This window comes from Triturus cristatus, chromosome 8, assembly GCF_964204655.1.
Source record: "Triturus cristatus chromosome 8, aTriCri1.1, whole genome shotgun sequence".
Taxonomy (NCBI): domain Eukaryota; kingdom Metazoa; phylum Chordata; class Amphibia; order Caudata; family Salamandridae; genus Triturus; species Triturus cristatus.
In genome coordinates this window covers 1,168,029,944-1,168,056,331 of record NC_140591.1, presented here as the reverse complement: position 1 = coordinate 1,168,056,331, position 26,388 = coordinate 1,168,029,944, and the positions used below count along the sequence as shown (strand labels likewise).

The window sequence follows — 26,388 nt, the reverse complement described above, 5'->3', positions numbered from 1 at the left end:
TTTTTAACCTTCCAACAAGTGTTGTCTTTTATCTATGTTAGTTCTTCATTTGGCCCAGTTAAGACCTTGTTCCTTGTAGCCTCTGTTTTATAGATAAGTGAATCTTCCAAGTAGTCCTCCCAACTATATTTTCCAGGCTTCCTTATAATGTCCACATATGGGATTGATCTATTTGTGTATGTGGGTGGGTGTAGGCAGTACTACATATTGCCCTCTTTTTGTAAATCCTGCTCTCTACCTTCCCATTTATCTTGAATAGTTAAAGATTTTGCAATCTGGATTCTGGCTAAGCACCAAGGCAGTTAATATTTTTGGTTGAGGTGGACACAGACTTTTTGCTATGCCAGATCAGAATCTGTCCATGCCATCATACTGTCATCATTATAGCACCCCCAAAATGGACTTTGTTTGTCTATTCTCATAGGCCCAGACAGCCTCACACTCATACCAATCCATTAAGAGTTGGAATTACAAGGAACCAAAACTGAAGCACCCCATGGCTGTGCTCCTTCTGTATGTACCTTAGGGCAGATTAACTAGCATTGTGCGTAGTGGATGCGCCACTTTTTTGGCACAGCCACAAAGCAAAATGTTATTTGTAATTTACAAAACCACGCTAATCAGATTTGTGGTATTTGCGTGGGATTTTTCCCAAGAGTAAAGCAAGTCAGTGCGTAGATGAGTGATGGACTATCCCTCGTGAAAGAGAGTCACAATCTTCAGTAGAAAGGCCACTCTAGTCTGCAGCACCAATTTGTCCAAAAAGAAAGTGGTGTAGGGTGGCTGGACTGATGAATCCTGAAGATCACTTATGTGGCGAACTAAAGTTATTGTGGTGAGCAAGACTGTCTTCAGCCTCAGGAGCAATAGAGGAAAGCTGTGCAGCGGCTCAACAGTGAGGACAAAATTAAGATCATGAGGGTTTAGGAGGAAACATGAATTAAATCTTTGAGAAATCACGTGCACAAGGATAGTTGGTCCGGTTAACACAATAAGGCCAAAAGGACGAACAGCGAACTTTTAACCCTGTCCATTGAAAGCCCTTGTAAGACCAAAGATGGGACACAGAACAAGACATCCGACAATGTGTTCTGCAACGGTTCTTTATTACTGCTGCTCCACTTGTCCTGGTGCACACAGTCTTTGTAGAAGGACACCTAGCCACAATGATAACTTTCACTACTTCAGGAGAGAGATCAAATGTAGTCAATTGCTGCTGCTCAATCTCAATGCACGGAGGTGTACATTGAACAGGCCCACGTGCAAAACTCTGCCTTTCTGCTATGAAAGAAGATCCTCCCTGATCGGAGGACAGATGCTCATGCCCAGATGTTCCTGGTACCCCACTCTCCTCGCCCAGTCTGCAGCCAGTAGCCCCGTCATTTCTGATCTTCAGAACCCTGGCAGGAGAGGTAGCACCATAAAAGCATACAAGAGTTCTCTACCCCATTCTAAGTGGAATAGGTCACTGTGAGAGAGCCGTCTTGGGAACTCGAGGGTGCAAAGGTGTGGACAATGCGCATGTTCAGTGATGGTGAAGAGATCGACCCAGGTTTCTACCCTTTGCTGGAAAATACCTGGTGCCACCTCTGGAAGTAACTGCTGTTAGTAATCTGCTAGGCATGCCAGCTGAGCTAATCTGCCCTGGTGTTTAGAGATCCTGCCAGGTGATGCACAATCAGGGAAATGTGCTAATGATTCAGCCAGTTACAGCGGCACAGGGCCCCCTGGCAAAGGCCCAGGACCCCACTCCGCTTTGGTTGTTGCAATACCATAGGACGGTGGAATTTCCTTGAGACCTGAACCAGAATCCCTTTGATGGATGAAGGAAGGCATTCAACGCCAAGCAAATTGCTGCAGAGCCAAAAAAACTGATGTGAAGACGGGTCTTTGCCAGAGACTAGACTCCTCTGATTTCCACCTTTAAAAGATAACCTTCTCAATCCAGCAGTGGTGCATCTGTTAGAACCATCGGCTCTGGTTGGAGTAGAGAGAGGATGCTGCTGCTAGTCCAATTGCGGTTGAGTAGCCACCACTGCTGATCTTTTGCAGTTTCCTCCAAAACCTGGATGGAATCGGACAGGTTTCCTTGGTGCCGAGACCACTGAGACCTCAGATCTCACTGCAGAGCTAAAATGTGCCACCTGGTGTGGTCCACAAGCAGGGTTCAGGATGCCGATAGGTCAGGAAGACCCAGAGCCAACGTCAATGTGACCCAGAACTGAGTCTGAAATATCCAAATCCTAGACCAAATATCCTGGACTTGCTGATCTGAGGGAAGGCCCAAAAAATGCACCGTGTCCAAGATGGCTCCGAAGGTAGGTTATCACTGCGAAAGGGTCAGGTGTGACTCCAGCATATTAAGAATGAACCCCAATTATTTAAGGAGGTGTGCTGTCGTCAGGAGGTGGTCCACCACTGACTGTGATGAGCCTGCCTTTAACAGTAAGTCGTCGAGGGTCAGGGAAGACTGGCACTCACAACCACCGAAGGTATTCTGCGACCACTACCATCATTTTAATATTTTAATTAACACCTGAGGGGCCCTAGTGAGGCCTAAAGGGAAAACAGCAAACTTAAAATGCTTGCGCCCCACCTTGAACCGCAGATGGCACCTGTTGGTCTACAGGATGGGAGCATGGAAAAAGGCATCCTGCAGTTTCAACACTACCATCCAAACTGCTGGATCTAGGACAGACAGAACCTAGCAGTGTGAGCATCTTAAATATATCCTTTCGCAAGAAGAAATTGAGAGGCAACAGATCTAAAATAGGATGAAGGCCTCCACCCTCTTTCTGCACTAGGAAGAAATGGGAGTAACACCTTTCAGCCTTTCGCCTTTCAGCCACACGTCGTGACAAGCTTCCCCTAGATGACAGTCCCTGACCAATGTAGATCCCCCACCCTATCAGAAGCACGGCTCCCCCTTCAAAGAGACACAGCAATGTTACCGGGCACGCCAATTTTCACCAACCCCCCCCTTCCGACCCACTTGAAACCTCACGGCGTGAACTCCTTCGCAATTAGCTTCCCCCCAACCTCTCCCTGAAAGCGAAAAGAAACTTCAAACATAGAATGATTAGACAGCACCCAGAAACACTATTCGTGGACTCATAACACTGCGCCTCCAAAGGGCAGATAAAGATGGATCTCATCTTCCACAGGGATAGACCTGATAACTGGATCACTACATTCAGAAGTCACTGCCCACTCCTCCACCCCATGAATTGCGATCTCCAACTACCCGATGAACGTCAAACTCAACCGCCCCCCAGAAACACCTACACCAACATCATAACCCTGCCCTGCCGGACATGATTAAACACATTAAGAACTCAGCTAAGAGTGCCTTCCTTAACCTGAAGTTACTGAACAAGATAAAACCTTTCATCCCGCCCAAAGATCTCAAACAAGCCACCCAATCATTGGTGCTGTCAAGATTAGACTATGGGAATGCAGTCCTCTCAGGAATAGCCAAATCACACTTTGCTCCTCTTAAAACAACGTTCAACGCGGCAGCCAGAATGGTCACCAGAATCAAGAAATTTGTCAGACCAGGAACCTCAGAAGCTCTAACACCCTACTAATCATCCCGCTGAAATCACGAAAACAAAAAAAACGCGGCCAGGTCCTTCGCCGGGAACGCACCCAAAATCTGGAACTCTATTCCCCCTCACATCAGAACTATTCCCTTTTTTGCAAAATTCAAAAGTCAGCTCAAAATCCTGTTCCTCGACCGTTCCCTAGTGAACAGATAGGAGCAGTTGGAGCACTGAAGCAGACACCTCACACCTCTACGACGCTGCGTCAGCAAGGCTTGAACTCTCCGCCATTGACCTATACTATTATCTTTATTATGGGATTTTCCGCATTACTGTATTATGTTATTTTCTGCATTGTAGCTGATGTAAAGTGCTCCGATACCCTCAGGTCAGGTCAGTGCTATATAAAACTTCTCAAATAAATAAAAATAAAAACACCAAGTTCTGATCTCTTTGTGACTTCTTTCTCCAAAAGAGCCTGAGCTTCCTGTAGTGCAATTGACAAATGCTCCTCTGAAACCTTTGGGCCTGTGAGAAATGCGAAGACATAGCTCCAATGGACTATCTGCAGAGCCTACCTGTCGGATGGTATGGCCTACCAGCAATGGAGAAAATGCCTGAATCTGCCTCCTACAAGGTGATTGTGTACCGCAAAGGGCAACCTAAAGCAGCTTGGAGGCTGCTGCCAGAGGGACTTGGGGCTAGGAGGTTTGCTGTCCCTGCAGGCCTGGATGCAGTCTGACGATTCCTCTAGCTTGACCCCGAAAGGACTGGAATGCCTGTTTTTGGGATGGCTAACCTTGATGCTGCCTGTAAGCAAACCCCATAGTGATACCTCAAATGAGAGAAAATTGTTAGGGGTACAGCCTTGCAGGTGTGGAAAGGCTGAGGGATCACACATAGGCTCTACTTTCTTTAAAGTGCTCAAAGGTGAAACCGGCCTTCTTGTCGAAGAGGCGAAATCCATCAAAAGGCATATCTATGAGCGATGCTTGAACGTCCTCCGGAAAGCCTGTAGATCTCACCCATGCATGGTGCCAGAGCACCAAGCTTATTTATTTATTTATTTGAAGAGTTTTATATAGCGCTGGCTAGACCCCGAGGTATCAGAGCGCTTTACATGAGGAATCACAAGTTACAAAATTACATTTGTTACTGGAGTATAAAATACCATTGGAAAAGACAGTGTTACACAGTAACATGAGTTCGAAGAGTATAACATAACAAGGACAAAAGAAGGCGGGGGAGGGAAGGAAACACAAAGGAGAGATGAGGAAAAACTATGTCCAATGTCCGGCTGGGTAGGTGTCAGCCGATGGGGGTGAACCAGAGCCAACACTCCTCTATAGCTGGCTAAACAGCTCCACCGATCATCGGCCATGTTGCTCGGGCTCTGCGGTCAATAAAACATTCAAATAGTTTCCGCCCGGGGGGCATCGTCATAGATTCCATCAGCCGCACCAGTCCCAGAGTTACTGAGAAGCGCCGCTCGCCTCATCCTCCAGCTCGTCCCCAGGAGAGCCGAGCGCGCCACCGTAGTTCCTTGGTCTAGGCAAGGAGAACTCACCGCCGCTATCATAACTTTTAAAGGCCAACGGGTGAAGCCAGGTGTGACTCGGATAAACTTGTCTGCCTCCCGTTGAAATCTCTCACCTGCCCCAAATGCCTTGACTCTAGGGGTAGGCGGGCCCTAGAAAAATTGTGGTCTAAGTAAGAGCAGATGTAAGAGGAGGTGCTTACTTGATTCTTTTAGGTAAAACAATTTAAGACCAGTTGATCTAGTCCCACTGCTGCACTTCTGGAACACGTTCAGTTCAGTTCATGCTAAGTTCAGATGCTTTACCTAAACAGTTGCTAATGTCCAGGCCTGAAGGTATGACATATTTGGCAGCATCCTGGTCATCTAGAATGGTTTGTTCCAAGTTGGCACAGGATTCCTCTGGGACTAAGGGCAAGATCTTTGAGATCATATCCAATAAGTCACTGGAGTACCTACCCACAACCAGCTCGTGTTAACTGATCTAAGTGCAAGCTAATCTGGTGAGAACATCCTTTCAAATGCCTCAATTCTTTTTGACTGCCTGGGGGGTCACAGGGAAACAATTGGGATTAACCCTGCTAGCAGATGCCTGAACTACCAGGCTCTGAGGAGTAGGGTGTTGCGTCAGGAAGGCAGGGATACCCAGAGGGGGTTGGTGCATCGTGCCACCTGTCTGTTCACAGGAGGGCAGGAGCAAGGTTCAGCACAAGTGCCCTTGAGGGTGTCAGTCAGTGCTTCATTGAATGGCAGAAAAGGTTCAGATGAGGTTTGCCCAGTTTGTAAAACTTCAGTGAGGACATCAGTGTTTACCTCAACAGACGGTAATTGCAAGTCCAGAACTTCAGCTGCTCGTATAATGACTACGTCAAATGAGGCTGATTCTTTCATTGAAGACCCAGAGGGAGAAGCCAGTTTCATATCAGGAAAAGTGCCCCATCCATTAGTCTCTTGAAGATCCAATCCAAATAAAAATGTTCATCATCATATTGACAGAGAAATTCATCCTCAAAGGCAAGTTGACTCTGGTCAGAGTCTGATCTGAAAAATTGTTGGAGGTCGGTATGGGTGCTCCTGGGCAATGCACTGTCTTATTAGAATCTGAATGTACTGGACCAAGTGCGTCAGACTTATTCCGAGGTGCGACTTCGGCAGAGGTTGAGATGAATTCAGCTTGGAGCCACACAGGACAATGGGATCGGCATCCTCCTCTGGTGCTGGTGGCTTCAGGGCCAGGGTTGAACTGGCATGGATCATGGTGCTGGACGTAGAGTCGGCTCTGAAGTCAGAGCTGAATAGAAAGCACGTCCAGGGTGCACGGCAGCGCTGAGGATGGACCCTCTGGCAGAAACTGATTGGATGCCTCCTTAGATCCATGGTGCCCAAAGGCACAGTAGAGAGAGTGGGTAGGGTGCCAAAGATTCAAAGCATGATTTCCTTAAATGCCTCAACATGCTGTGGCATTGTTGACAGCCCTGGAAATCCGCAGTGCACTGGGATCAGCTGTGTGATAAACTCCTTGGTTGGGGACTGGGAGAGAGGGGCATCTTGATGTCCTCGCGACTTCTCAGGAGAGTGGTGAGGCTGGGACAAGGCCTGTTTGGACTTTGTATGTTACTTTTTAAATTTTGACTCACCTGAAGGCTAGGACTGTGACGACAATCTGTTTCAGGAGCGGCACCGCGAGTGGGAAGGGATCCTTGTCCTCAGCTTTTAGTGGGAGTGACTCTTGCACAACTTACTGTGGTGTTCTACAACATACAGCTTGGCTTCCTTTTCCGGGATCGTCTTCAGGTGCATCAGGGCACACTCCCCGCATGACTTAGTCGTAGCCTGAACCCAAACACCTTGTGGAGGTCTGTCAGACATCTGCTTGTGACCATCCCTGTAAAGTTTAAAACTTGGAGTTTTAGGAGGGGACATGTTCCCTTGCACACTGTAGGAGAAGTTTTTTTAGGCAAAAACTTGTCAAATGATGAGAAAAAGTTGGGACTTGCACATGACTTTCTTAACCAGTGAGTCACCACTTTTGTATAGACATGCAGGGATGCTATTTGAATTAACTTTCACTTTTTTCACGATGGGCCTTTCTCTTTTTCCCTTCTTCTGGGTTATTGCAGGCCCAGTTGCAAGTAAATGAATGCCATTAACATCACCATTTTTGTAATTTTGTATACCCTTTGCTTTTCTTATACTATTCTGGCAGAGTGAGTCTTCGAGGTCCTGATGATTGTCTTCACATCTACTTCAAGGGTTCAATGTCGGCAGAATCATGTCAGCCTTCCATGTTGGATTGAATTATACCCCATTTGTAATCTGTATCATTTGTGGACATGAATAAATAGTCAGATAGATCCACCGAGAGGTAGATTTAAAGAGGTGATTTTCCTTGACCTCTGCTATCTATGCCCACACTTATGTCTTCATAGAATCTCTGACTAATTCGACCATCTTTCTAAGTGCTCCTGTGCTGGTAAATATCCCAATACACGGGTGGATGAGTCAGTCTGAACTACCCGAGACAATGGTGAACAACCAGTTTATACCTACTTTTAATATTGCTGGTTGCATGCACTCTGGCCTACATGGATGACTTCTGGAACTCTTAAAGAGCCAGAACTGCCCTACATGTGTGGAAATAACAGGTCATAAATGCTAACTGACCTAGTGATACTGAAAGTACCGCCCGGGGGCCGCATGCGGCCGTCCTAACCTTTATATGTGACCCCCTCGTTAACTACAGCACTGAGCTGCTATTTACTCGCCTCAGCACAAACAAACATACAAGATGTTAATTGTACAGGAAATGTATTTTAAGGTTAATTGAAGTTAAAGAAAGGCCATGACTAGGGTGTCCTGCACCACTTAACTTTAGGAACACTTTCATTTTTAAAGACATCTTTCAGCTAAAGTGTAAACAAATGCTAGTCTCTTTAAAATTCGAAAAGTGTATTTCATGGACATGCACAACCGTTTTATGTTAGTACATCAGAATATATCAGTGCATTGTGAAGTATTTTTCCTTTCTAAAAGTGATCGTTTTCAAACACGAATTTAGAAACATTAATTCCTCCCACCACCTTGACAGCAATGCCGATTGTGAACCAAGACGCAAGTAAGCTGTTATGTGCACTCTTTGGGTGGCTTGGGCTCCTATTATACATTAACAACATTATAGTTTATTAACTCAAACGCAGGAGGTGGTTTGGTAAAGCGCACGCACATCCTAAATTCATGTATTTCGAGTTCCTCTTATATATGATAATGAATAAGAAAAAGGAGGGAAAGTGAAATAAAACTATGCCTTGGATCACACAATTTGGTTAAGTGGAGAAGTGGGGATTAACCCAAGGTTTTCTGGTTTCACAATTCACCCACTAGATGTATATGCTTTGCTTCCCCTACACCTACCTTACCACAAATTCCCTCCCCCTCTCCCACCCCCGACGACTACCCTGCAGACATCAGTGCGGCCCTCGATCACATCACAGACCAAACTTTGTGGCCCCCAGGGAAATCTTTGTGAGTACCCATGCCCTAGAGAGTCACTGTTAGGAAGTCCTGACGCATAACGATCTAGGGCCACATATAATTGTGACACCCACACAGCATTTTACAGCCTGTGCATTTTAGTTCACCTTTTACCGCTCTCAGTAAAGGCTGAAAAATCACAGAATGGTTAGTTCTGTTGGCTAAAGGAACAGCTATACGTCTCACAAAAATAACATGGGGCTGCCTGGTAGCTATGCTGACACAGCCAATACACTGTACCAGAACTCTCATATTTCCTGGGTCCATTTCATAGTATGTACTTAATAATTGAATAAACAAGGATGTAAGCAGACAGCAAGTCGTGGGCGGACGAAGTCTCAAAACTATTTTTAGAAAAAGAACTCCGTCCAGCAGAACAGCTGCTAGCATTTGCAAACACCGGATGCCTGTTACCTGGCAACTTCATGGTCATTTGTGAGAATGACCCCGGAAGTGTTATCTTTTAATCTCTTTTCTGAAGAACAGAGAACTTGACAAAATTAACCCTTCTATTGCTTAACAAACTGCAAACGTGAACCACTTTTGTGATTTGGAGCTAGATATAGAATGCCAACTGGAAATAAACTTAAAAAACATTCACCCAGCACACTTTGTTATCTCAATCAATCAATCAAACAAACATTTATAGAGAGCTGCAAATCACCCATGCTGGGTGGATCCGTGGAGTGTCTGTGAGGGAGAGGGAAGTCGATCGAAGGTAACTGGTAATTTGTGGAGGGTCAGACATTTGTTGATGTATGTTGGTCCTTCGTTGTGCAGGGCCTTGGCCCTTGTGCTGCCATATGGATATTTTAGTGGTCTTAGACAACCTTAGAAAGCTCTCTAAGTGGTAGCTGTGGAGAACAGCCTTCAGGCTTAATCCAGAAGGAGTGTAAAGCAGCTTGCTTTACCAGCACTTAATCTTATGGTATGAGTTAAGTGAAAAAGAACCACACAGTGTAGGTTAAAAAAATGTATTTATTATTAACACTCACTAACACCATGTAGTGTCTCCAACCCGGAGATATAAACACATTACACACAATACTTTGGTGATAGAATATATAAATAGCACAAATACACAGTGGTCTCCAGGGGGAGACAAAACTTTATACGAAAATAGTGGAATGCGAACCACGACTTACGACAAGAATGGACCCAGAAGACGTAGAAGAGTTGGAGACGCAAGGAACCGCCCAAGGTGAGTATCTAGGAGCCCCACGAAGGCCGTGTGCAGAGTGGGAACATGACCACGTACTCATGGGAAGTCAATGGGTAAGTGGCGGTTGCAATTTTAAAGAAGTAGGACCCTTCCCGGCAAACCTTGAAGAAACCCCATGGAAGATGGAAGGTTGGAGAGTCACCCCACCCGTGGATACCCCAGGAAAGAGGATGCCTACACCAGGGAAGTCAGGTGCATGGGTGCAAAGTGATGTCGGAAACCGCTGTAGACCACAATGGAGGACTTCAGTGAAGACCCTGCTGGGGAAGAAGGTGAAAGAGTCTGGTGGAATCCAAAGGTGGATTCTTGAAGAGGAGTACCTGCAAGCAGAGAGGACAGAGTCTATGCCACTCAGAAGTGATCAGGAGGCACGGAAGACCAATGACCACCGATGATGGAAGATGCAGGAGGTTTGCCGGTGACCTTGTCGCTGCAGCTGTGGGGACCAGGCGAAGCTGTGGAAGTCCCAGAGCCGTTCATGAGCTGTCCAACGTCAGAAGACGAGATCCAGGAGGTCGGTGTCTGGTGGGAGTGCCAACCAGCCTTGATAGCCGCAACATAAGTGAAAAATGATGAAGGCGCAGTGACGGGACCAGCAAGGTCCAGGGGACTCACCACGAGTAGATAATTCAGAGCAGGCCCCGAGCAAACAGGGGAGCCCACTGGCACCAAAGAAGACGCTCAAGAGGACCCACAGGCTGGAGGCACAGGAGTCGTAGGAGGACCTCGAGCAGTTCGCCAAAGGACGAAGTCCCATGGTGCAAAATATGGGGTGCAGGGGAGGATCTTGGTTGTAGAAGATACTTGAGGCTGGAGCTTCTTGGAGACTGAAGATCTCTGATAAAGAGAGTCAACAAGCCCTGGCAATGCCATGTTGACCCGGTGCACAGGGGTGCTGCTTCAGCGGTTCTGACGTGGGATACATGCCTCCACCTTGCTAGGAAGACAGTGCAGGCCTTGAGGGAGTTGCAGAACTACCACCTGTATTGCTGAACCTTTCAGAGTCCATGGGAGTTTGAGAACAGCAGACCGGTCAGCTGGATTGCAGTGCCTGCGGATGCAGGGAAATGACTCCTTCACTTCAAGGGAGATTCCTTCAGGTGTCTTGGATGTACACAGGCTTTGTGGCTGTATGGAGCACAGGCACAGACGTTGCAGCAGACTTGCAGGACGACGAGACACAGAGCAGCAGAAGTCTTTGCAGTCTTGGTTCACAAAAGCAAAGTTCAGCGATGTCCAGAGTGCCAAGATGGTCGAAGTTGAAGTGGTATTGGATCTGAATCTTGTCCTATGACAAATATAGGGACCCACCCACAAGTAAGCCCTTAAGTACCCTAGGGAAAGGTTTGAGACGATTCAGGGGTCCTCCCACAGAATGGGCTGGACAGTGGGGTCGAATACTCCCATGTCCTTTGTCCAGTTTTGCCCCAGAGCGGGAGCCAATGGCTGCCTGAACTGGTTTCAACTGGAGTATGCAAGGAGGGCACCAAATGTGCCCTTCAAGCAATCTCAGTGGCTCTGGCAAGAGCCCTTACCCTCTCCCAATACACTAAGGGGCATATTCACAAGGACTTATCTCCGATTTATCTCTACCTTAACGCAACAAAAGTGGAGATAGATTTAACACCCCATTCACAAGCAGTTGCAAACTGCAGACATCACCAGCATTCCCGCGATAACCGCCCCAAAATCTAACACCACGGCAGACACTACCAACTAGCTCTAATGAGATGCAGAGTAGGCTTTCCCATGCAAAAACACACGAAAAAACAACAACACCACTTTCACAACGAACTGACAGAACTGCGAAGCGAACCAAAAACAGACGATAAGCCGCGGAGGCCGCAGGTATTTAACACCTGCCTCAAGCAGGTGTAAAGACGGATGCCTACCTGCAGTAGGCAACGGAGCCACACATGCAGCCATACCCAAAGAACAAACAACGCCATGGAGCTACTCATCATGCAACTCTGAGCCCCAACAGGGCCACAACACCCACCACCGCTACCCCCAGGAGCCCCACCACCCCCAGGACCCAGACCCGCCCCCCAGCCGGACCACCACAGAGGCAGCATAGAGTAAGACAGCAGACCTACCGAAACGCACCACTCTCACAGGCCTAACGCCCACGGAAGTCATTGCCCACTACAGGCTCAAATTCTCCGCATCATGACCCACATCGCCCACAGGCTGACGGTCCCAACACAGCAAAGAACCACCATCCCACCTCAGACAAAGCTGCTGGCTGTGCTGCACCTGTTGGCCTATGGGACATTCCAACCAACAACTGACAGAGTCAGAGGAGTCTCAAAGCCAGCCCTTTCAAAGGTCATCACACCTGTCCTGGATGCCATCCTCAGCTTCATACCTCAGTACCTTCAGGAACAGATGGAGACAAAGCAAGGCCGTGTTGGGGGCAATTGACTGCACACATGTTCCACTTGTGCCCCCTGCAGATACTGCTCACCACTACCGCAACAGAAAGCACACGCATTCCATCAATCTGCAGGCAATAGTGGACCACCGGGGACTCTTCACCAATGTTGTCGCCAACTACCCAGGCAGTGTGCATGATTCCTTCATCTTCCGATAGTCCATGATCAACCAGCGCTTCCAGGATGGCACATATGGAACGAGACTGCTCGTTGGTAAGTACCAAATCAACACACCACACATCCCACAGCCACCAATGCACAAAGCACATCTGTGGGGATGCACACGTGACCGAGCCCCATTCAACATGTCAGACTCCACGACCACCTACCAGACACGACTACACCACTCCATGGTCATCCTGGGCTAACCCTGCACCCAATACAGACATTACATGGCACCACAGCCACACAACGGCTTGACGTGTGGAGATGCGGAATGCAGCCATGACACATGTGAGGCACTGCTCTGCCCTCATGACCCTGCCCCATTCTCCCGCAGGTCAGCGTCCCGTGGCGGTGGGCCCATGTCGGCCGCTGTGCATCCGGGGCCACTGGCCCTGTGCGACTCGAGTCATCCCCCCTTGTGGTTATGACATTGCATGTCTGAGTGCCTGATGACTGTTGGAGTTGTTGCCAGCACCAGCTGCTCCCTGAGGGCTGGCTTACACTCATCCCACACACAGCCAGCACAGGCGTAACTGAATTGGTGGGCCTGCCATCACATCCTGCTAAACCAAGTATTGACTCTTTTCTCCCTGCACTGTCCCAGGTGATCAAGGATATGCACTCTGCCCTTGGATGATGACACCCCTCCGGGACCCAAACACACCCGCCCAGAGGCAGTACAATGCGGCCCACATGCGCACCAGGGGCATCGTTGAACGCACATTTGGCATGTTGAAGTCACGTTTCAGGTGCCTGGACTGCACAGGTGGGAAGCTCCTGTACAGCCCGGACGTCGTGTGCAAGATGATCGTTGCATGTTGTGTGTTGCACAACATCTGTGTTCGCACCAGGGACCCATGGATCCCAGTTCCAGAGGTACCGGTCGATGATGATGGTAATGGGGCTGGTGACCCACATCCCACTGCAGCTGAGGCAGGAATTGCCCATTGGAACTACATCATTGACACCTACTTCTCATGAGTACGTCACATTGTGTCCGTCCTTGGCAATCATGGGACAGTAATAGATGTCAAATTGCACTGCATGTGTGAATAAAACATATTTGCAGGTTACAGGTTGGAATTGTGCATTGTCATGTTACGTATCCCTGGGGTTACAGATGTGATTTGCCTGGTTGTGCACATTTGCCAATCCAGTTGTGTCCTGTGTTCAGTTGTGGAGGGGTTGCTGTTTGTACTGGGATGTTGGCAATGTCGAGGTGCACTTCTACTTATGTGCGTATGCTGCACGGTGGGTGTGTCGCTCCTGCGGCTCTGATTTGTCTGCCACTGGTCTCTTTCATGCAGTGTGCCTGTCGGTTCTGTCCTTTCACGGTGCTTGGATGTAGTGGTGTGCATGTTGTCCTCTCCAGTTGGCCAGGGTGCATCCATGGTACTCCGCTGTTGCTGTATTTTGTTCAGTGGCATTTTCCATAAGCTGTTCTTGTGCTTGATCCCGCATTGCACGTGAGTTTGCTGCCCTCGTGCTGCTTATCCCTGCTTTCCTCATCGCAGGTTTTCAGGTGTTGTGGTTTGTGTTTTTATCTCCGTTGGGGTGGTTGTATCGCGGACATTCTCCGCGTTATCTGGTGGCTATCGCATGGTACTGCCGTGTTGTGAATTCCATGTTGACACAGGGTTAATTTCCAGCGATGGGCTGCGATATTGAAAGTTGCGTTAGGCTACTCTTGCGGTAGTTATCACACGTTCTTGTGACTATATCCCTAAGTCCTGTCTGGGAGGTGGTCACAGGAAAACCTATTGTCTTGTCTTCCCCTGCTCGAGCTTGGCTCAGTAGTAGGAGGGCAGAATCGTGTCTCTGATTGGCAGCAGCCATAGTTTGCTGTACGGGTCTGAAAGACTGGTACCGGGAGCACTGAGAGGCTCCCGGAAGAGCTTTACAGTGCATGGAATCATACTTCCATACCGTTTATGGTGTGGGGGTATGATTCCAACACAGGGGTATGATTCCAACATGTTTGATACCAAACACGACAGGGTTCGTTACAGCCAGTTTAGAGATAGCCATCGTGCAATGACGCATGGCCACTCTATGTATTTTAATGGCTCATGCACTTACAACCTGGGAGAATGGACTCTGGATGTTGTAGGGGTATTTTGCTCATGCAGGGGCACCCTCACATTTAGAAAAGAGCACCCTGCCTTCAGGATTAAAAGGCCTGCCTTAGGGGTGACATAGGTTTTAAGTGCAGTGACCTCAGATATAAGGTTACTTATATCTGTCATAAGTGGTGCTAGCACCAGCTTACACAGGCTGCAATGGCAGGGCTGTAGTTACAATTTGAGTGGTCTCTCATGGGTGGCATAATATATGCTTCAGCGCATGGGTGGCCCCTGGTGTATCTATGCCCTGGATACCTTAGTGCCATATACTAGGGTCTTACAAGGGTACACCAGTAGCCATGCGAGAAGGGTATACCGTTCCTCTTAGTGGGGAGTAGTGTGGAGAGTACACTTACCCCTAAGGTTGAGACAAAGTGGGGGATAATGTCTAGATAGCCTGGGAGCTAATAGCATGTGATCGGTGGGGGAACCCACACTGGTGGAACTAAAACCCTCACACACCCAGCAAGCTAGGTGTCATGCTTCATCATCTGGGTTTTGCTCCTCGTCGGGTCGGCGCTGCAATTCCCAACGGGCACCCAAAGATGGGGCTCTTTAGCGGAGATCTTTTGTTCCTTGCCGAAGGTGAGTGCAAGTGATGGCCAGGTAGGTGTAGACGTTGGTGAGTGTATTTTAAAACAGGGTTGGTTAGTCTGAATAACAAATTTTATTCGGTCAGTAAACCACCCTATTAAAAACGAGGTGAGTGGCGGTGGTCTGGACACAATGGGTCAAGGACTACCCTGCTCTACTCAGATGGTCAACTTCTTGTGATGTCATTGTGGTTTGCATATGGTACTTAGTGCCACCACTATTTTCCTCAGGACTTTACTGTAAGTCAGAAAGGCGCCAAAGACAAGAAACGAGGAAGATGAGCCACAAGCCATAAACAGTAGACGGCACTCCTTCAGGAGGTAAAACTCAGCAGAGCCGAGCAGTGGGGTCATTAATAACGCTAAAAGCAGCACACGTTGACCTCCTTAACACTTACCTGCGAATATGCGTTTTTTAGGTCGAGCCTGAGCCAGCGCGCATGCGCTGCTCTGCCAGGCTTCTTGTAAGCACTCTAAACTACTCTGTGTGGGTCTGACTCCTCCCACACATAGGATTGGCTTTTGCATGTGTCTTTCAATAATGAAAGCATGCAAATGGTGAAAGGTGGGCGCATGTCCCACCTCTTTTTTTAATGTTCACTCCCACAGTGTTTTGCTCTCGGGAGCGAGCAGCGGCACGCAGGGTGGCAGCTGAATTCCTCGTTTTTTCTTCCTTTCAGCATGCGCGCAGCACTCGCGGGACGCTGTTCTCTAATTTAGGCGTGTTGGAGCAGCGGCGCGCAGGGTGGCAGCTGCATTCCTTGTTTTTTCTTCCTTACGGCGCGCTCGCACCACTCGCGGGACACTGTTCTTTATGTTATGCGTGTTTTTGATGCCGTGTTTGCCCGCACCCACCACCCCTCTGAGATCGAACATAAATCTGAAACCGTGTCCTCCGTGTACGCATGTGCCCCTCCTCCTGCTCGTGCTACGGATCTAGAGGAGTGAAGCACATGGTTTCTTCCTGCTTCCTTCTCCCCCTGCCAAAGGTAAATAGAGGGGCAAGTGTGGTGCTCCACGTTTCATTTTCAGTCTGTCAATGTCCTTTTCAACATTCACAAATCCTCTTACGGAGCAGCTGTTCGGTGAATGAGAGCTCTTAAGGCACGGGGTTTATTGTGTTTTTGGAGAAATTCACACATTGTGCTCAACCGCGCCACTGATTGTTTGCTGTTCCACCCAACCTCACAGTAATGAGGGCGGGGTGAGGTCCGTGTGTCTGGAGGGGCCTGCTGAGTCTTGAAAAGAGTTAGATAAACACAAGGTGCTTATCATCTTCGTCATGCTGCCGCCCATGTGGGGGTTCATTTATAGGCAGATTAGTAATTCAAATTGCAGTTACGCACACATGTATGGGGTTGATACACAACAATGGGATCAAGCATCAATGTACCATGTAAATACAACACCCCACAGGTGACTATCAACAAGGCATGGATGACTTTACAGCCTAGTTCTCTGTGGGGTTGCTTATCGCCCACACACACACACACAGTTTCACTGAGCGGTGCTCGGAAATAGCAGGCCTGCTCCTGGCATGAACACCTTTTCAAGGGCAAGGACTAAATGCCTGGCTTTGGTCACCAGGGCACATCCGTTCTCGGTGCTCTTGCCCTTTGTAGGTCTCGCCTACGCAGCACGCATGCGCTGCTTAGCAGGACCTTTAGCCGTCGCTCTGCTCTGTTTGGAAGCACATACTCGTGCTTCTGGCGGCATCCACCTTGCGGGAGCAAGCAGGGTTGCGCCACAAGCATGAGTATGTGCTTCCAAAAAGAGCTAACTGCTACACCCAGCGCGCGCGCATGCACCACTCGCGGGCTCACCTCCTGCTCCCCTTCTCTCTAACAATTAACTTTCGCGGCCGCGGGCCGCACTTGTGTTTCAGTGCTTGTTGACTACAGAGTTTACTTTTGCTGCGGCATCTGCTTCCACATACTTTGTACACACGGCGAGGGTTTCTGTTCTCATATACTGTCTGCACGTTCGGCGTTCACGCGCATGACCGCTCCCTCCGTCATTCAGCGGCGCGTGCAGCCTGACCAACCGAGAGCTCGTTCCCTGCACCGGGAGTGCTGCCTGAGGCAGCCGCGTGCAGCATCTGAGTGTATTCCGAGAGCATAGATCACATGGGTGCAGCAGGAGCAGTGGCATCGGGCCCGATTATGGCTGTATTTTACAATTCAATTCAAACAGCAGATGGGGGTGCATTCACTCCCTCTCCCTTACACCAGTGTCCATGACACACCGGTTACGCCGCTGCACGGTATAGTTCTGCGGTCTTAAAGCAACACCATGTACAAACTATGTACACAAGGACAGTGCTGCTGCCTCGAGTATCAGTGAGCGAAATCGTGACGGGGGTGGGGGGTTGGTAAGGTCGTACTGCTGTCCAAGACATCTGCCTGCATGATCTAGGCATGTTTCACTGTAAGGGCATAGCTTATAGCTTTCTTGTTAAATATATATTTTTTAAACGCAATCTGCGTGCTTTTGCGCACTAACTTTCCTCTCTAAGGAGCGAGCCTGCCCCATCTACGTACACGTGAAGGATTGCTCAGCTGTATGGGGGTATCTGTGGGAATGTTAAGGGTTCTCCGAAGAACTAAACTTCAGCCTGCGCCATCCATGTGCTTTGAGGGAACGCCCTGCTGTTATATACACTTCTGCGTGTTACCATTAGATGCTCTCCACACACTGTCTGTGGCATACGGTCGCTCTGCTGTCCTGTGTATATGTAACCGATACCACCCAAATGGTGCAGGTGGTGGTCTCGAGAGCTTGTTTCAAACTCCCCAAAGGAGATGAACAAAGCTCTACTCTTTAAAACACACTAAAGCGCTTAAGCGCGCAATCTTTCCTTAAAGCGCCCTGATGCCCGGCTCTCCGTGATTAGATTTCATCCCTTGTTAAGTTTTTTACTCGAATTATGCAGCTAAGCTGAATGACAATTTGAAGATATGCAAAGTCTTCAAATCCTTGTCAGGGGATTGTAAGCGCTGTATAAATACAATTTACACTTACAATGGTGATTATTTACACAACAACACATTTTTTAAAAAGGTACGCCCAGGACATTTTAAAGTAGAAAGACTCCGCCGTATCGTAGCATCTGTGCGCGTCAAGGATACTTGTTCCCCTCCCAGACAGTCCTTACATCCGCCAACCAGTTTTTCTGTCATCTATCACGTCCATCAGGTAGATTTGTGATACAGGTGTCATAGGCTGTATTTACACAGCCTGCTTCAAAGCGCTCCACACTGCTATGCCGATGCGGAACATCACTTTATTTTCACTGTTTCTGTTCAAGGCGTGACAAACTCCCCCGCTTCTAGGCGCTGCAGCAAAGAACGCAAAACTCCACCCTAGCACTATTTCTCTCTAACACTAGTTTTTGCAACAATGAACCCCTGAGTCACAGCTTGCTGTAACTTCTGCTCCAGATGTTCAGAATATTGCCACTTTGGCATGTTAGAAATCTCGTTCTCCCTTCGGCTGCCTCTTGGCATGCTCTGGTGTATATGCGGTGTTTCTTACCTGCTCCGCGGTGCCCTGGGCGCCTGATGGCAATGGCAGCCTCGCTGTGTCCAGGGCGCAGCAGCAGCTGAGCATCCGGGCTCCGACAGCACCACCTCTACCGGCGCGTAGTGCAGCACTGTGCTGCCAGCCGCCAGCGCCCACACACGCTGCACTGCACCGCTTCTCCCCTAGAGGGAGACGGAGGCCACTTAAGCACTCGGCCGGCCACAAGACTGCAGGATAAACTCTTGACCCTGCCCACAGGAGACTTGACCTTTCCTCCCAGCACTTTATCGACACGTCGTGTGAACCCAGGCGCACCACTTTACCGACTGCGAATTGTGGAACTATAAATATGTGTAATGTAAGATTGTAAAAATAATTGTACAGCGACAGGTCCCAATCACCTCCCTCCGACTCACCTGCACATCCCATTCCTGTAACAGCAGAAGCCACAGACCACCCGAACTCCGATGCACTTAGGAGAGTGCGTGAGGGCTGTGGTCTATGCGCCTTGCCAATGCATGTACCCGCTCGAAGCGCTGGTCATGGCAGACCTGAGAGGTTGCTGTACTGTCAAGTGTCTCATGTCCGAGACGCATCTGCTACAATAACATTGCAATGCTTGCTATCCGGGGCTCATATAATCAAAGGAGGTGCGATCTCTTAAAACGGAAGCAGACTTGGACAGAATGTCCGTTTTCCCACTCATCTAAAATGTCTGAGAAGGAGAAAAGCTTAATACAAGCATTGGCATAGCCAATAGGTCTCGCCTTTGGGACCTTATACGTATTTAGTTATGCAGCACAATCTCCTTGGTGCAAAAACAATTGTTGCATGGCTAAACACTTATAAGGTCCCAAAGGCGAGACCTATTGGCTTTGCCAATGCTTGTTTTATGCCCAGCTGGCACAGTGGTAGCAAGCCTTTAGCCAGAATGCCAAGTTTCTGGTATGGCTGGAGTTACATGAACCATGATGTTTGCTGTATGTTATAATTCATACAGCAGCCTTGGAGGTATTTACTTTCTTGCGTCAGGGTCCATGACACACAGTGGCGGTTTCTCTTTGAGGGCGTCGGGGCTCCGCCCCCTTACTTTCAAGTTCAAATTAAAAGCTATAATTATATTGAAACTACTCCTTGTAAAAATAGCAAAGATAACGTTCACACACTTTAAAATTTTGCCGACCGTGGAGCTATACTGCCACTAACTGTGCTTGTTGCTGAGATGGTTTCATGGCAGTGACGCTTTCCATAAACTTCCTCCCCTGGGTGGGTCCAAAGCTAAGAGTATTTGCCGAGTGATCGAGCTCACAGCCCTGAGGCCTGTGATTTCATCAGCTCGGCAAAGAAATTGCTTTGAGGATCAGTCTCCTCCCCTTGACTACCTGAGTGTTAAATTCCCCCCCGGGCGTTTTTGACAGAAACCCTGTAATGCTGTGGCCTCACGTCAGTCAAGAGGTAGAGAGTATGGTATCCCCACCCTTTCCCATCTCGTCACAGAGTGGTCTATCCTATCCTGTGAGGAGTTGGGAAAGGGTGGGGTTGAGGCTGTAGACAGGAAGCCGAAAAATCGAATCTGCACAGTTTGTCATCAAAACTTTTGAAGAAAATATACTGCGCAGAGTCACGGTATCTGCTTCCCGCGCTGCAATTAATGCAGTTCGCCATTTTAGCAAGCAGACTCCTCGTGAAGATGTGGCACACTGCAGGAGTCTGAGGAAAGGATTTGGTGTTGCCTATCTTGAGGCTTCCCTTCCAGTCAAGACAGAAACTCGCATAATCGAACTTTGCCTACCTGGCTTGGGGGACTCTCACGCCGCACTGCTGCTCAGCGCTGCTTTCACTGCTCCGGGGCTCCTTCTGGCTGTGTGTCTCCCCCGCTGCCGCTCCTACATCTCGCGGCCGAGAGCGGGGGGAGACTACAGCCTCCAGACTCCTTTGCGGGCCTTGACGCGCCCGGAGGCGCACAAAAGACCGAGGCTCCCTCTGGGGAGCGGGAAACTCGCATAATCGAACTTTGCCTACCTGGCTTGGGGGACTCTCACGCCGCACTGCTGCTCAGCGCTGCTTTCACTGCTCCGGGGCTCCTTCTGGCTGTGTGTCTCCCCCGCTGCCGCTCCTACATCTCGCGGCCGAGAGCGGGGGGAGACTACAGCCTCCAGACTCCTTTGCGGGCCTTGACGCGCCCGGAGGCGCACAAAAGACCGAGGCTCCCTCTGGGGAGCGGGAAACTCGCATAATCGAACTTTGCCTACCTGGCTTGGGGGACTCTCACGCCGCACTGCTGCTCAGCGCTGCTTTCACTGCTCCGGGGCTCCTTCTGGCTGTGTGTCTCCCCCGCTGCCGCTCCTACATCTCGCGGCCGAGAGCGGGGGGAGACTACAGCCTCCAGACTCCTTTGCGGGCCTTGACGCGCCCGGAGGCGCACAAAAGACCGAGGCTCCCTCTGGGGAGCGGGAAACTCGCATAATCGAACTTTGCCTACCTGGCTTGGGGGACTCTCACGCCGCACTGCTGCTCAGCGCTGCTTTCACTGCTCCGGGGCTCCTTCTGGCTGTGTGTCTCCCCCGCTGCCGCTCCTACATCTCGCGGCCGAGAGCGGGGGGAGACTACAGCCTCCAGACTCCTTTGCGGGCCTTGACGCGCCCGGAGGCGCACAAAAGACCGAGGCTCCCTCTGGGGAGCGGGAAACTCGCATAATCGAACTTTGCCTACCTGGCTTGGGGGACTCTCACGCCGCACTGCTGCTCAGCGCTGCTTTCACTGCTCCGGGGCTCCTTCTGGCTGTGTGTCTCCCCCGCTGCCGCTCCTACATCTCGCGGCCGAGAGCGGGGGGAGACTACAGCCTCCAGACTCCTTTGCGGGCCTTGACGCGCCCGGAGGCGCACAAAAGACCGAGGCTCCCTCTGGGGAGCGGGAAACTCGCATAATCGAACTTTGCCTACCTGGCTTGGGGGACTCTCACGCCGCACTGCTGCTCAGCGCTGCTTTCACTGCTCCGGGGCTCCTTCTGGCTGTGTGTCTCCCCCGCTGCCGCTCCTACATCTCGCGGCCGAGAGCGGGGGGAGACTACAGCCTCCAGACTCCTTTGCGGGCCTTGACGCGCCCGGAGGCGCACAAAAGACCGAGGCTCCCCCCGCGTCGCGGGACGCGCGCGGGCGGTGCCGGGCTAAGCCCGGGCAAAGGGCGGGCCCTCTGTGGCCCTCCGAGGCCCGAAGAGACTGGACTGGGCCAGGTACTTTGCAGCGGTGTTCCGTACAACAATTATAACTCATAGCTGTGTATTATTACATGTTCTGGTAGTCTATTTGAGGGGGTTATTTATCCCACTATATTTGTGGGCTTAGCAGGCCTGCCTTGGGTGCAGTTCCGCTCTTCTCTTGCCTGATTGTAATGACTGACGTCGGCAAATTACCTGCCCTGATGACTAAGGGCAAAGACGAGAGGCATTTGCACACCACAGGCCCTATGGATAGCTATCTTATTAAAAAAGTAAGTCAGATTAACACTGATAGGAGGGCCTCTTTGGGCAAGTTGAGTCCCATTAGACTTCTTGAAGACATAACCCCTCCTTTACTGGCTCCGACTATCATGACTAGTAATATCTCTTGTGGAGCAAATAAGAGTACCATGATTACCGCTCAGGTGCATAACGCTAGGCATTCTAGTGCTACTTCACAGCTCCCATCGCCACCTGCTAAAACGGCTAGAAAATATACAAAGGTAAAACGCAGACATAGGGGGAAGCATGCACAACAAAGTTCAGCAACCCTCAAACAAAAAGTTTGCTCCCTAATACAGTCTCCCTTGGATAAAAACCCTGCTTCAGGGCATTTGGATGCAGTGCCATTTTTAACGCTCCAATTAAATAATTCTCCTTTATTTCCTACTTCACCTCGTAAATCTGCTGTTGAAGATCTTACAGGGTCAGGCGTGGTTAATTGTTCTGTAACTGATTCCCCCTTAAACACGCCCATTAATGCCTCTGCATCTCTGCTGAGCTTTTGCTCTAGCAGTATTGATGAAGGCTCTCCAAATTTGCTCAGCTTTTCTCCTGTCTCACCCCCTATATTAACTAATGGGGAATCTAAAGGGACTAATTGTGACAATGGTTCTGAAGATTCAACTTTAAAATGGCTATCCGAGAACCTGAAGAAAATTATCTCCCCAATTTTGATGGATACGATGGCCCAAGTGTCTGTTCTTAATTTGCCTCTAAAGACCAATTATGGTTGCACGACTGTGACCGACACTTTGGCCAAAATCGACCAAGTGATGAAACCCCTAATACAGCCCCTTCTGGATAATATTTTATTATTAAACACTCGCTTGGAATCTATAGAGAAAAAGCTGGCAGATAATACTCTTGCTATTTCGGGCTGCGTGTCAGGTTTAAAAAATATCACTTCTTTTTATACACCCGCTAAAGCCTTGACAAACACTAGCTCTGGACCTCCAAGCCATCCTATTATTTTACCATCTACTCAGAAGGGTTACTTGCCATCTCATCCTCCCTCCCCCACAATACCCACACTAACGAATAACATTGCACACAGTAAGACATCTGATAATTCAAAAGTCAATCCAAGTTTAGACTCAAAATCAGTTCCACCACAAAGTCTTGATAATCCAGCCACTAAAAACTTTGGGATTGGAAGTGTCCTTAATAAAGACTGGCACAATAGCGCAATAGTGGACCTCCCTCCTGAAGCTGCCCCGTACGTAATCATTTTAGCTGGCGTTCCCGAGCTCCCTATTGGGACTAGGGAAGATTTTCAAGGTCTTCGGAACAAAGTTGTTTACTGGTTGCGTAAAAACAGATCCTTGCCTGCTTATATTAATGGGGAAATATTGCACGTGAGGCGTTGTGAATGGGTGGGGGTGCGTCCCAAAGACAAAAAAGGGGACGTAATTATTGTGAATTTTAAAGATCATAGGGCAGTTAGGCACATTGGGGACTGGTATGTCCACAGCAGTAGTGATGCTATTTCTACACATTACTTGAATTATTTTTATCCATATGTGCCAACTCCATCCCCAATGAACCAGGCGGATAGATGGCAGACAGTCACTAGGTCTGCTCGTATTCATCATGGTCATAGCCGGACTCCCTTTGTACAACCTCGTGGTCCATACAATCATCATCAGTACTTCAGACACCCTTACTCCTTGCATAGAGGCCAGAATAATTATACATGGGACGGGAATGACATTGCCCCGTCCATTTATAATTTGCCTACTCAAAACCATTTTGATGTTTTTTCAGGTTTGGAATTTGTGGATTGACATAGGAAAACTGTATGTGACAATTCTTCCATTAGGCTAGGGCCTAAACTCGATAATGTCCCGTTGATCCCCAAAGTTCAGGCCCCCTTACCTCTCATTGAGGACGCTACTCCGGTACAAACTACCCAGACTTTGATTAATGACAACATAAGTGAGGTTAGCTGTAGTAACACTCACAAGGCTCTCTTCTTACTGAAATCAAACGTTGAGGGACCTATTGGTGCCTCTATTTGTACTCAATTTGAGGAAACAAAGGTATCTTCCTCCCAAAGTAATCAAGGTACTAAAGTAATCAGGAAAGCCTGTACATTCTTATTCTGGAATGTGGCCGGTTTAAGGGAGAAAATCAACAATCCATCATGGGGCTCCATTATTGAGGGCCATGATATCCTGGCTTTCCAGGAAACCTGGTCCTTGGATCCGGTAAATATTAATGGATACAGAAGTTTTTTCACCCCGGCGGTGGGGAGCACCCATGGAAGAGCTAAGGGGGGCCTACTAACCTTAGTTTCCAATCAGCTTAAATATGAGGTTATCCGGTTTTCTCATAAATCTAGTTTTTATCATTTAATAATTTTAAGGAATAGCAAGGGACTAAATGTCGCTGTAATTAATTTCTATAATAATATACCAAGGAAAGAAATCCCCAGCGTTCTATCCACGCTGAGGGATGATATACATTATGAAATAGACAAAACCGATAGAGAAGTTATGTTTGTTTGGGGGGGGGATTTTAACTGTAAACTCTGCACTAAAGGTAAACAGGGTCTATGCGGTTTAACTATCGAACAGGAAACAAATTCAACTCATTTTGAACATTCTCAGATTGGGGACTTACTAAATGACATATTGTTTATGTATGATTTAGGTTTTGTAAATGAAATTGCTCAAATGCCCTCTATCTTTGTGCCAACTCTTGTCGGTAGAGGAACACTGTCTATTATTGATTTTATTATTGCCTCTAATAGCTGTCGCCACAATATTATTAAGTTTAGCATTATAGACCAGCCAGTGAGTGACCATCTGCCTCAGATTATGGAAATTGAAAATCTTTTTTTGGACCAACAAACGGACGCGCCTTCGCTTCATGTAGTTTCGGACGTGGTCCTTGGTAGACAAAACGGGTATAGCTTAAAATGGAATAAGGTGGTCCCGGAAAGGTTTTTAGATAAATTACTGGGTATCTGCTCTACCAGTTTTGCCACATGCTTGGACGATAATTCTAGTCCTGATTCTATAATTGAACATTTTAACTTAATAGCTCTCACTATTAAGGAGGATCTATGGGTTGTGGCAAATGATAGGGCAAAGGGTAAAAGGAGCTGGTTTGACAACGCTTGCACCAGCTCCTTAACCTCCCTGAAAAGAGCTATCCACCAAGTACCACGTAATACTACTGAAATAAGAATCTGCAGGAAAGCATATAATGAAGCCCTAACAAATAGGAAAATGGTTATAAAAAAGGAGGCCCTGGAAGCGCTATGTGAAGCGTCACAACAGAAGGATGCGTCTGCCTTCTGGAAGGCTGTTAATACCCCTCTTCTTTATGATAACACCAAGGCGCGTATAGAAAATGCCATCACTGAGGAGGATTGGGTTATGCATTTTTCTTGTCTTTATACACCGCATGACAATTTTCATATTACTGATATTTCTCCCGGGGTCCATATAGCGGACAATGCAGTTAAACTGGTTGTAAATTTGGAGGAAGTCAACTTGGCTTTGAATGCAACGAAGGGTGGCAAGGCTGCAGGGCCTGATGGTATCCCTGCTGACCTGTTTAAAGATAATGTTGAGCTCTGGGGCCCCATGCTTGTCCAATTATTTAATGCAGCTCTGGCTAGGGGCCTAAATCCGTCCTGGTTCACCTCCGTGATTGTACCTATCTATAAGAAGGGCGACAGGCAATCCTGCGCCTGCTACAGACCAATTTCTCTATTAGATTCGTCTGTCAAGATTCTTGGGAGAATCATTTTGGTCAGACTGCAAACTTGGGCAGAAGAAAATAAAATAATGAGCGATTTACAATATGGTTTCCAAAAGGGTATTGGAACTCAAGAACAGTGCCTAAACTTAATGATTATACAATCAAAATACCTGAGGATCAAGGGGGAGCGCCTCTATCTCACATTCGTCGACCTTTCATCGGCGTTTGACTGCGTCTCCCATGCTAAATTATGGACCATTTTAAGAGAGATAGGCGTGGAAGATTCCATTGTTTGTTTTTTGAAGGATCTTTATTCAGGTGCCTCAGCTTCGGTCCGCTACGGCCGTGAGGGTCAATGTACAAGGTCATTCCAGGTTGGCCGGGGCGTTCGCCAGGGCTGCGTCCTGGCACCCTTTTTATTTTTGTTGTATATTAATGGCCTTGAGCGTCATCTTCTGCGTGATCGCGGGGACATACCTAGGGTTGGGGGGAGGTTTATCCCCGCACT

At 48.4% G+C, this 26,388-nt stretch overlaps 1 protein-coding gene across 3 annotated transcripts in view; it reads left to right on the top strand.

The window, feature by feature from the left end:
• The window catches only part of LOC146805553 (nucleoside hydrolase-like), a 229,136-nt gene that overhangs the window by 49,558 nt on the left and 153,190 nt on the right, over positions 1-26,388 (top strand). Inside the window, exon 1 of one of the 3 annotated variants that reach the window (XM_085622811.1) lies at positions 20,386-20,435. The exons of the other annotated variants lie outside the window; for them this stretch is intronic. The gene's annotated coding sequence lies outside the window, so the exon portion shown is untranslated. Of the gene's footprint in view, positions 1-20,385; positions 20,436-26,388 lie in introns of those variants that run through there. 3 annotated transcript variants of the gene reach the window in all.